Source organism: Vicugna pacos, chromosome 14 (assembly GCF_048564905.1).
Source record: "Vicugna pacos chromosome 14, VicPac4, whole genome shotgun sequence".
Classification (NCBI taxonomy): domain Eukaryota; kingdom Metazoa; phylum Chordata; class Mammalia; order Artiodactyla; family Camelidae; genus Vicugna; species Vicugna pacos.
This window is the reverse complement of record NC_133000.1, coordinates 26,394,464-26,405,303: the sequence shown is the minus strand read 5'-3', so window position 1 is coordinate 26,405,303 and position 10,840 is coordinate 26,394,464.

The following is a 10,840-nucleotide window of genomic DNA, read 5'->3' as shown; positions in this document are numbered from 1 at the left end:
CTACATTTTCTATCACACTTTCAGCACTGGACAGCTACAATGGTCACTGAATTCCTTTCTCAAAATAACCAATAAAGTGGCTCCAACATCAAGAAGATTTCCTCTGGTCATCCTATGCACCCAAGTATCACTCTGAAGCTCATGACAGCATAGGTCATGAGACATGAGACAGTATGCTGAGACATGAGACAGTTCAGTCCAGTTGGATCATCTGCCTTATTATTTCTGATATCAACTTGAACAGGTGGGGAAAAAACAGACTTTTCAGTCATAACTGAAGTTGAGTGATGCATTCATGATAGGCGATGCAGCAACCTATACTTCAAATAGTAAGCGATTCCATTTATTTTCCAGTTTTCTAGTATTTCACCATTGGGAATTTTAATCAATAGTTACCATTCTTTGGTAAATAACCCATTCCTAAATTTGAAAGTAAAACTCCATGGAAACTAGCTCCAATGACATCCAGTATCTTTAGAAAGAAAGTGGAAAGTGTCACCACCTTGAGACAACATTTTCAGGAAGTAGCAATGCAACGTTCCACTCCAGTCACTGAATCACAGTGCACCTTCAGTTACCGGTTCAATAGTGCAGACACAACTCTCCATATGGTCTGATTATAACATTGGTGACATCACTGACACTAGTAGGTTAATCTAATGGAGGAACAAATTAGAATAACAACAGACTGTGAGATGTATTATGATTCCACTGAACCTGAGGAAATGAGCTACTGGTCTTAGCTGTACAGCTAGATGGTTTATAAACTCAGTAAGTCACATTCTGTTTGCCATCAGTAAAATGTCAGAGATTTTACAAGAGCTCAGAAGACTAGATTGTAAATTCTGTTATTTGAATGGTGTCTTCATTATGGTACAAAGTAGTGTGAAAAATGATGGAATGAGTTTAGTGTTTTCACCTCAGTAGGTACATACTTACCTTCAAATTCTCATTCTTTCATTTTGCCCACAGATGCAATACAATAGAGGCCACTGCTGGCCTTGTAAGTTTAAGAAATATTGAGTACTTTTCTTGACGCTTTTCATCCTCTGCTCCATCTTTGCTCTGCCTTCTGATACTCCACCCTTCTAAGATGCTTAAATAGACAAGCTCTATTGGTAAAGATCTTTATCAAGACTTTTTGTATTCATTTTGTCATTAACTGCTCTCTCTCTCTCATGCTTTTTTTTTAAACAGCTGATTACTAACATAAGTATCCCTTTAAAATAATAAAAGTATCACTGGTTGAAGATTGTAACTGGTACATATCTTGGGGACATAGTTTGGGGAAGGTGCTTGTGCCTGTCTTCTTTGAATCTCGTTGTAGGTGGGCTGACTGCCTCCCCTATGTATGTGAGAACATCCCTGATTTACACCATCTCCAAGGCTTTCAAACCATGTGTATTTACTGTCTGTCTGATATAGCGCTAGACCGATAGTCCTGCTTCTTTTTGTTATTGCTTATTTGTTATTTCACTGTGATAGTTGTTGAATGTCACTTAGTTGTAAAGAAATTCTATATAGCAGTGTTCACAAAATGATCAGAAATGTTCGTAGTAGATACAAACTATTATTTTTTCTTACTCTTTTTGTGATGATGTTATCTTCCTCACTTAAGCAAATTAAACAAATTTGAATTAATGAAAATCAAATACAAGTTCCTTTTTATTAACAGCTGACTCTTTCCCCTCGGTATTTCTTCTGAGAAGTTCTCGTTACAAACTTTTTGCCTGAGGTCTGCTGAAAATCATTCAAGCCCTTTAGAAATTTACGTGTCAAATCCTTCTAGATGTATATTTTAACACCCCAGCCTCATTTGAAACATTTATTCTCTTTGGACATTTCAGTGTCATGCTTTTAATCACTTTACCTTGAAGAACTTACTTTTTTTTTTCATTCTTTTTGACTAATAGCCCTGGATTTTTATTTTATTCTCTTTGCCCTTCCTTGTACAAATTCACTCTGTCAGCTCCCTTCGATATCATTGGGATAAACACCATATCAAATAAGCCCCTCTCCTCTTCAATACACAAAGGACAGTTTTGTGAGGTGGTCATAATGGCATTGGTCATTGTGACTTCTGAGATGATCTGCTGACAGCCCCTGGGTTACTCATCACCAAATTTTTTTCAGGTTTAAGATTTGTATAAACTTTTCACAGAAACATAAACTTTAAAGTAATTTTTCACATATCTGCATTATGATGAAGATGATTGAATTAGGAACAGCTTTTTAAAAATTAGTTTGCTATTTCATGTTGTTATTTTTAAATTTTCTTTTGTAGCGCTGGAAATATTTCTGTATTCAGTAAAGCTTTCACTCCATATATTAATCTACCTTTTTCCATTTATTCACTCAGTCGGTACCTCTGGTTTATTAACCTTTATCTTTGGCTATAAATGTATTAGGTGCAGGTAACTAGTCATTTTGCCACTCTTCTGGTCTTACTTCTACATTCTTTCCATTTACAATTATTCTGGCATTTCCAACCAAGTACCCATATTCTTCGTGTCTGCCCTTGAACTGGCTATTTCCTGTTGGGTTTTGAGTGCAGTCAGTTCCTCAGCTCAGATGTACTTTTGGAGTGTTGCAGGAGGGGCTCCTTTAGGAGGGGCATGTGTGAAAGATGGGTGACAGCTGGATGCTCAAGCAGCTCTTGATGGCAAATGGAGGAGGGGGACTTCAAGTACGTGGACAGAAGGACACAGTGAAGCAAAACTCAGGCAGTGAGGCATAGCTGTGAAACCCGGGGACCTGTCAGCAAGACCCAGACCCTCTGCAACAGGAAATCAGTGCCTCATTTACAAATTCAAAATAGCGGCTACATTCACTGTCTCTGAAGGCAAGTCTTTGAAACCAGGCATATTAACTGCCTGGTTTGTAATCAAGGGCAGTCTTTAGTTCACCCAATGAGCAACCTTTGCTGGCTGAGTATCAGTTTCCTTAATTCCACCGGCAAAATTTCATTTAGATCTTATATCTGAACATTTTAGTCAACGGCAGGTTTACAAGGACATTTAACTTACGGTGTGAAATGCTCTTGCTTTCAGGAGGTAAGTATACATCTGATAAGATAATGCTACTGCCTTAGAGACAATTTTCAGAAAGGTTTGGAAAAAAACTTTAAGGCACACAACTCTATGAAAGAACCCTATAAAAGTTCAAATATACCTATAGTCAGATAAAAACATAGTATATGTGAGCTCAGATACTAAGAAATTTGGCATTCTAGAAATACTGTATATAAAACTTAAGATTTTATATGTCTAGGGCTAAAATACAGGGATTGATATTAGAATTTAAAACCTCAGAAATTTTAAGCTTTATTATCTCCAAATTAGCACCTATTTATTAGTCCAAAGCAAATACTTATTGAGCTTCAAATTTGTGGGCTAAACATTTCGTGGGATAGCATAGTCACCAATGCTAAGTTTCTTAAGATGCTATCATTCTATTAGAAGGTAAAAAGCCACATCAACATAGTGTTGTAAGAGGGATACAAGTTAAAACCCCACATTTGAGCTAGTAAGCAGGATGGTAGTTTCAGGACAAACTGGAATTGGAGAAGTGAGTAAAAAATGTCCTTCTTATGACAGTGGCCATCACCATCTGATAGGGTCACAACTCTCCTGATGTTACGAGGAGCTACAAAAGTGCCTCCGATTCTATGGGATTGTCTGAGATACCGTGAGCAGGTGGTGGCAGAGTCCAGAATTAGATCATGACCTATAAGGGGTTCACCCTCTAGAAAGTGGCAGAGGTCTGATGAAATCCTGCTCTTTTATGAGGGAGTCCGTTATTGGAGAAATCAAGGCAGAGACAGATGCAGTAAGTTCTAGGTAGAGCCCAAGGAAACTTAGGGAACCTCAAGATATATTGATTGCACCTTGCTGTTTCCACTGCAGGCTCACAGACAAGCTGGTTGCCCAGTATTCTGAAGAATCCCTGGGGGTTCAGAACCTGACCTATGATTTTCATTCCTAGAGACTGAGTGTACCCTTTCCAGGGTTGGTGATGCTGCAGGGAGTTAAGGACAGCCTCTACCATGAGACTGGCTGGGCTCCCAGGGAGCCATGGGCATCCTGATGTCCAAACTGATCTAAGTAGGTCATCTTCCACTCCCCACTACAGATGATGTGGCAGGCACTCCGAGATTTTGTTTCGTGGAAACCTCAGCTCAGTAATATTGATGTGCATCATTGTTTAATTTTAAAACTGTTATATCCACATCAACATCTCTGTATGTATGTACAAATGTATTATGTCTGTATGTATGTCTGTATGTGTCTACATGTATATAGCTATCCATTTCTATATCTATCTAATCTGGCAGATCTTTCCACAATGATTCTGTTATACCCTTAAAGAAAAATTACTAGATTCTGACAAAAGGAGGCACATTTAAACATTAAAACATACCATCTAATATCTCTACAGAAAACTTTTATCCATTTATATTTCAACCAACAGTGCCTGAAAGCTTGAAAGCTCCTGTGGTTTGTTCCCTCACAATCACTAGGTTTTTTTTTTTTTCTCCCTTTCCTTCAGTCTTTTTTTATCTTGGAAAATTTGATACGTAGAAATATTATATCACCGTTGTTTTAGTTTACTTTTTTTCTGATAAAATATCACCTATGTTTTACAAATTTCTTGACCACTTATCCTTTCCTTCTGGCAAATTTCTAGTTCATAACCTTTGCTTCTTTCTCTACTTCACTATTTATATATTACTTATAGATTTATAAATGTACTTTATAAAATAAGAATATAGGCTTTTTGTCAAATGCATGAATTCATTCAACAAATATTTATTGGGTGCCTTCTTGGCACTACACACTATGCTAAGAATTTTCATATTAATTTTCCTGATCATTAATTGAGGTTTATTTTGATTATGGATTCTTTTGTCACACAGAAATGTTATTTTTATTCTATTGTAGAAACATCTATTAATATTTTCATTAATTTTGGTTTTGTTCTCATGCTAGGTAGTCTGCCACACAAAATTACGGGTAAGTGTAAAAGTAAGCCAATTTCTAGTTTTAAAATAAAATTATTTATTTATATATTATATGTTTAATCCATTTGGAATTTGTTTTGTTTTGAGAATGAAGCAGAAATTCACCTTTTTTAATCCAATGACTTCTCAATATTTATTAATAAAACTGTTGTCAACCAAATTAAGTATTATTGTATATTTGATTCCCAGATATATTTGAGTTTTTTTGGTCCTCTATCATTTTATCCATCCATGTATTCATCCAATTCATCCTCAGGATTATTTAATACTATTCTATTAGACATTTTAATGTTTTACTAGTCAATGATTTTCCTTTTCTCCTTTCTTCTTTCCTTCCATCCTTCCTTCCTTTTTTCTTCTTTTTTGCTATCCTTCACAAAAGTTTTATCAGCTCTAAGTTGAACTTCTATATAAAATTATGATAATTTATTATTTCTGTATGCTACAGAACATTTTAAATAGCTTAAAATTACTTTTAAAATCAATTTCACCATACTTTCCTTTCCATGAAGTGTTTTGTTTGCAATTTTCCAATTTATTTTCATAGCTCTTAGAATAATTAGGTTTTTAAATCAGATTTAACTTGTTTTATTTTCCTAGAAATCATCCTTTTCATCCATATCTTCCAATTTACTATCAGAGAGCTGTAAAATAGTTGTAGAGATCTTTGATTCCTGAGTAGCTGTGGATATAAACATATACATATATATATATTTGCTTTAAATTTGTTTTATTAGTTTTTTCAAATTACTTATTCTAGCAATTAAAAAATTATACAGGTTTGTTCAAAAATTAACTTGATTTTGTGTCTGTTTCATATTTTAAGGTTAATAAAACGATCTCTTGCTTTACTTCAGATATGTGAACATGTGAAATATTCAAAGACTTAGAATTGACAAATGCCTTGTGTTAATTGCATCAGTGTTCATAAATGTTTGCTGCTCTGTCTGGATGGAGGAATATATTTCTATGCACTGCTGACAGTAGACGTCATCATGTGACTTGCTTTGGTAATGAAATATGGGAAGAGTAGATGTCCTCCTATTTGAAAACCATATGAGCCAGCTCACAGTTTGCTTTGTTCTTTCACCCCTCTGCCATCACAACCAGAATTATTTCAGATGGAGGCTGCTCTGTCAGCCTGGCTGCCACAATGATGGTGATGTGATGTAGAGCAGAGCTGCAGGCAATCTGGACATGCAGAGCCAGAAAAAAAATAAATCTTTGCTGTTGCAAACCACTGAGATTTGGGGTTTGTTTCTTACAGCAGCATAACCTAGACTCTCTGACTGATATACTTCTTTACTGAAACAGAAAAAAATAACAAAAAAAATTTAAGATTCAATTTAACAGTATGAGAAGTTAAATTTCTGAAAAGAGAGTTTCTTGATACAATGCAAACTATTATTTATTGGGCAGAATTTTGGAGGGGATTTAAAAATATTAATTACTGAATTAGAGAGATGTAGGTTTATTCCCAATTCTGATACTTACTTTGTGCCTGATTCTGAAAATATTACTTAATCTATTTAATATTTATCTCCTCATTTATAAAATACAAATGATAATATCTATATTATATAGTCCTGATAGAAAGAATTTAGTGAAATGAAGTATGTAAAGTCCCTGGCACATAGTAAATAGTTATAAATGGTAGTTACAACTCTGTTGCCACTACTGACAGTACAGTAAGACTGTTTAGCATTTGGAAAATGTCTTTTCCTTAGAGTCATGTGTACTTTGGCTTCTTAGGGTTTGTAATTGACTTGGAGATACTTTATTTGTAATTTTCAAATATTATCATGATTACCAATATTACTCTTTCAGTTTTTATCTGTCATTATTTCTAACATTCTGTTTTATTTTAGGATGCCATGACTTCTTCCATCTGGGTTTTAAATTTATTATACTATTGCTATCTTGGATTTTAGAACTTCTTATATTTTTATGTGACTTACAGTTTCTTATATCATTAGTGATATAACTAATATAATATATATAATATATATATTATATATATATAATATATATTATATATTATAATAATAATATATATAATAATATATATATATAATAATAATATAATAAATATAATATAACACATAACTTAATTTAATCCCAAAGTCATCAGGAGGTGAGCAGAAGCAAATACAGTTTAAGGGTGATATAATATGAAAAGCTTTCAGTAGGCATATTAAGAAAAAAGTCTTTGATGAACTCTCAAAGTTTGCTTCAATTTTCTCCAATCAAAGGGAATAATTAGAGACCACTTGAAATCAATTTTCAGAAACAAAAATCTGTTGTTTATCACAGCATAACAAATTTAGTGATGTAAAACAATACCTTTAAATTATTTTACTATTTCCATGGGTTGGTCAGAAGTCTGGGCATCACCATCAAGGGTCTCACAAGGCTGCAGTTAAGATATCGCCAGGGCTGCAGTCTCATCTCGAGCTCAGGGTCCTCTTCCAGGTTTCTTCAAGTTGTTGGCAGAATTTAGTCTCTTGAGGTTTTAGAACTGAGGCTCTCAGCTCCTATAGGCTACCCCCATTCCCTGCCTTGTGGCCTTCTCCACAGGCAGCCCACAGTGTAATAACTTACTTCTTCAAAGCCATTAAGAAAGTCTCTTTCAGGGGAAGGGGCCAAGATGGTGGAGTATGAAGATCGTGAGCTTGTCTGTTTCCATGGGCACACCTGTGACATTAGATGAGAATGACATGAGGAACAGAAAAGATTTTCTACAATTCAAGATATAAAGAAGGAACCACAACAAGGCAGGAAGGAAAGGAAGAGATGCAGTAAAGTCAAGACCACCACACTCCTAAGCGGGTGACCCCCAAATGGGAAGATAATCACAACTGCAAAGGTTCTTCCCAAGGAATGAGAGGTTTGAGCCCCAGTTGGGCTCTTCAGCCCAGGGGTCCTGCACCAGGAAGACGAGCCTCCAGAATCTCTGGCTTTGAAGGCCAGCAGAGCTTATGTCCAGGAGAATAAGTAGGAAACAGAGACACCACTCTTAAAGGCCATATGCAAAATCTCATGTGCTCTGAGACCCGGTGCAGAAGCAGTAATTTGAAAGGAGCCTAAGTCTGACCCAGTTTCAGATCTTGGAGAAGTTTTCAGAGAGGCAGGAAGCAACTGGGACTCCACCAGATGATGTAGACCCTGGCAGCAGCCATTTTTGGGAGCTCGTTCTACAATGAAGACACTGGTGCTGGCAAGTGAACTTTTGGAGTGACCTTTCCTCTAGCCTGTTTGTGCTGGGGATATAGCTGCCAACCAGCTGATCTGTACTAGTCCTATGACACCTCTTGTCCAGGCAACCAATCATGCTGGGGCTTAGCCCTGCCTACAACTGGCTGGCACCAGTCATAGGACTCCCCAAGGCCCTGGCCCCACCCACCAGCAAGCAGCACCAGCTTCAGGAATACAGGCCTCCCTCTCAGCTCCCTGAGAACCCATCTCAATCCAACAGCAGTCAATAGCCCCTATAAAAGACAGGTATTGAGCTGAGTAAGCTCGCAGTACTCAACCCCATCAATACAGGGACACTTGTAGCCCACATAGGGGAAATTTCTAGGGTATATGGCTCTGGTGCCCAGAGGGGAGGGCACTGCTGTGATGCACAGAATATCTCCTACAAAAGACCACTTTGCCAGGGTCAGTAGATATAACCATCCTACCAAATAGAAATAAAAACAGCAAGTCAGGCAAAGTGAGGAGGCAGAGGAACATGTTCAAAATCAAGAAACAACATAAAACCCTAAAAGAAGAATGAGCAAAGTGGAGGTAGGGAATCTACCTTGGAAAGAATTCAAAGTAATGATTGTAAAGAATACCACAGAACCTGGGAGAAGAAAGGAAGAACAGAGAGAGAAGTTGGAAGTTTCTGACAACAAGTTAGAAAATCTAAAGAACAACCAAACATAAATGAAGAATACAGTAACTGAAACGAAAAATGCGGTAGAAGGAATCAACAGTACATTAAAGGATTCAGAGGAATGGATCAATGAGCTGGAAAACAGATTGCTGGAAAACAGATTATTGGAAATAACTGACAACAGGAAAAACCACTTCAGTCCAACTTCTTGTCCATTATTCTTCAAAAGAACTTGCACTAATTTCTATGTTCAGTGGGCATTTTCCAGTTATTTTCTACTTTGAACTTCTAGCCTCATTTAATGATGTTGACTATATCTTCTTACAGCTCCCTCCTCCCTTGCCTTTATTAACTTATATTATCCTGGATTTCCTCTGCCTGTGTGTCTCCTTCTCTTTCTTCCTTTTCAGCCTCATCGTCCTCTGCTTGGCTCTTAGTTGAAATGTTTTAAGGCTTAATCTAAGATTTCTGCAGTTCTTACTCCATATTCTTTTCAAGGCAATCTCATTCATGCCATAGTCTTAGTTACATATGTAAAATTATAATCCCCCAAATATGTTTCTCCAGCTCAATTCTCATCTTTGATCTTCAGGCCTTAATGCCTGACTGCCAGCTTAACATAGCTACTTGACAGTCTCAAAGTACCTCAATGTCATCAGGTACAGAATTAAACTCTTTATCACCACCATATTACCCAGTTTAGAAAATTATGTTGATAAACAAGAAAGCTGAGAGCAATTCTTAGCTGCTTCAATTGCCATATCAAACCTAATCTATTTTCTTTTCTAAATATTTCATGATCAATCCAGTTCCTTTTATCTCCAATACCACCATGAAAATCCAAATTACCCTTGCAATGAGTGTATTTATTAGTCAGGGTTCTCCAGAGAAACAGAACCAATAAGATATATGTGTGTGTGTGCGTATGGAGAGAGAAAGAGAGAGAGAGAGAGAGGGAGATTTTTTATAGGAATTGACTCACATGATTATGGTAGTTGAGACATCCCAGGATCTGCCATCTGCACGCTGCATAACCAGGAAAGTTGATGGTGTAAGTTTCAGTCTAAGTCCAAAGACCTGAGAAGGAGCTAAAGATGTAAGTTCTGGTCTGAATCCAAAGGCCCAGAAACAAGGTAAGCACCAGTATCGAAGGGCATAAGAAGGTCAACGTCTTAGCAAAGAGAGAGAAAATTTGTTCTTCTGCTTTTGTGTTCTATCTAGCTCCTCAATGGATTGCATGACACCCACCCACATTGGTGAGAATGATTTTTTCACTCAATCTGCTAACTCAAATACTAATCTCACCCAGAAATACCTTCACAAACACACTCAGAAATAATGCTCTACCAGCTCTTTGGGTGTCCCTTAATCTAGACCAGTTGATACATAAAAATACCCATCACAGCCTAGGAAACAGAATTGATTAATAACAGTTCTCCCTGTATCCTGACTTTTTCCCTGTGATATATTCTTTTTACTGCAACCAGTATTTTTAAAATACCAATCATGGGACCCTTACTAAGCTTAAAATTTTTAATGAGAAATTATTGATCTTAGAAAAAATAAAGACTAAAATCCTTAAAATGGCCGAGAAGGCTTCAGTAGTCTGGCTCCTTGCTGCCCCTGCAGTCTCTGGCTTCCCACCTCTATCTCTGCTTTTCATTACACTGACCTTAAGTCCCTGGGATCTGCCTGCTCATTTCCACTACAGGGTTCTGCACACACTGCTTTTCTCTGTCAGGAACATTTCCTTCCTCTTTCCTCTGTGTGTTAACTCATTTGTCCTTAGCATTGTAGCCAATTATTTTTCAGGAAGCTTTACATGATTCCCAGTGTAAATCAGATACATGTGATATACTACCTCATAGAACTGTGATTAATTTCTTCAGTATGTCTATCTTAATTCATAATGATACATCATCATCGTGATTATTTGCTTA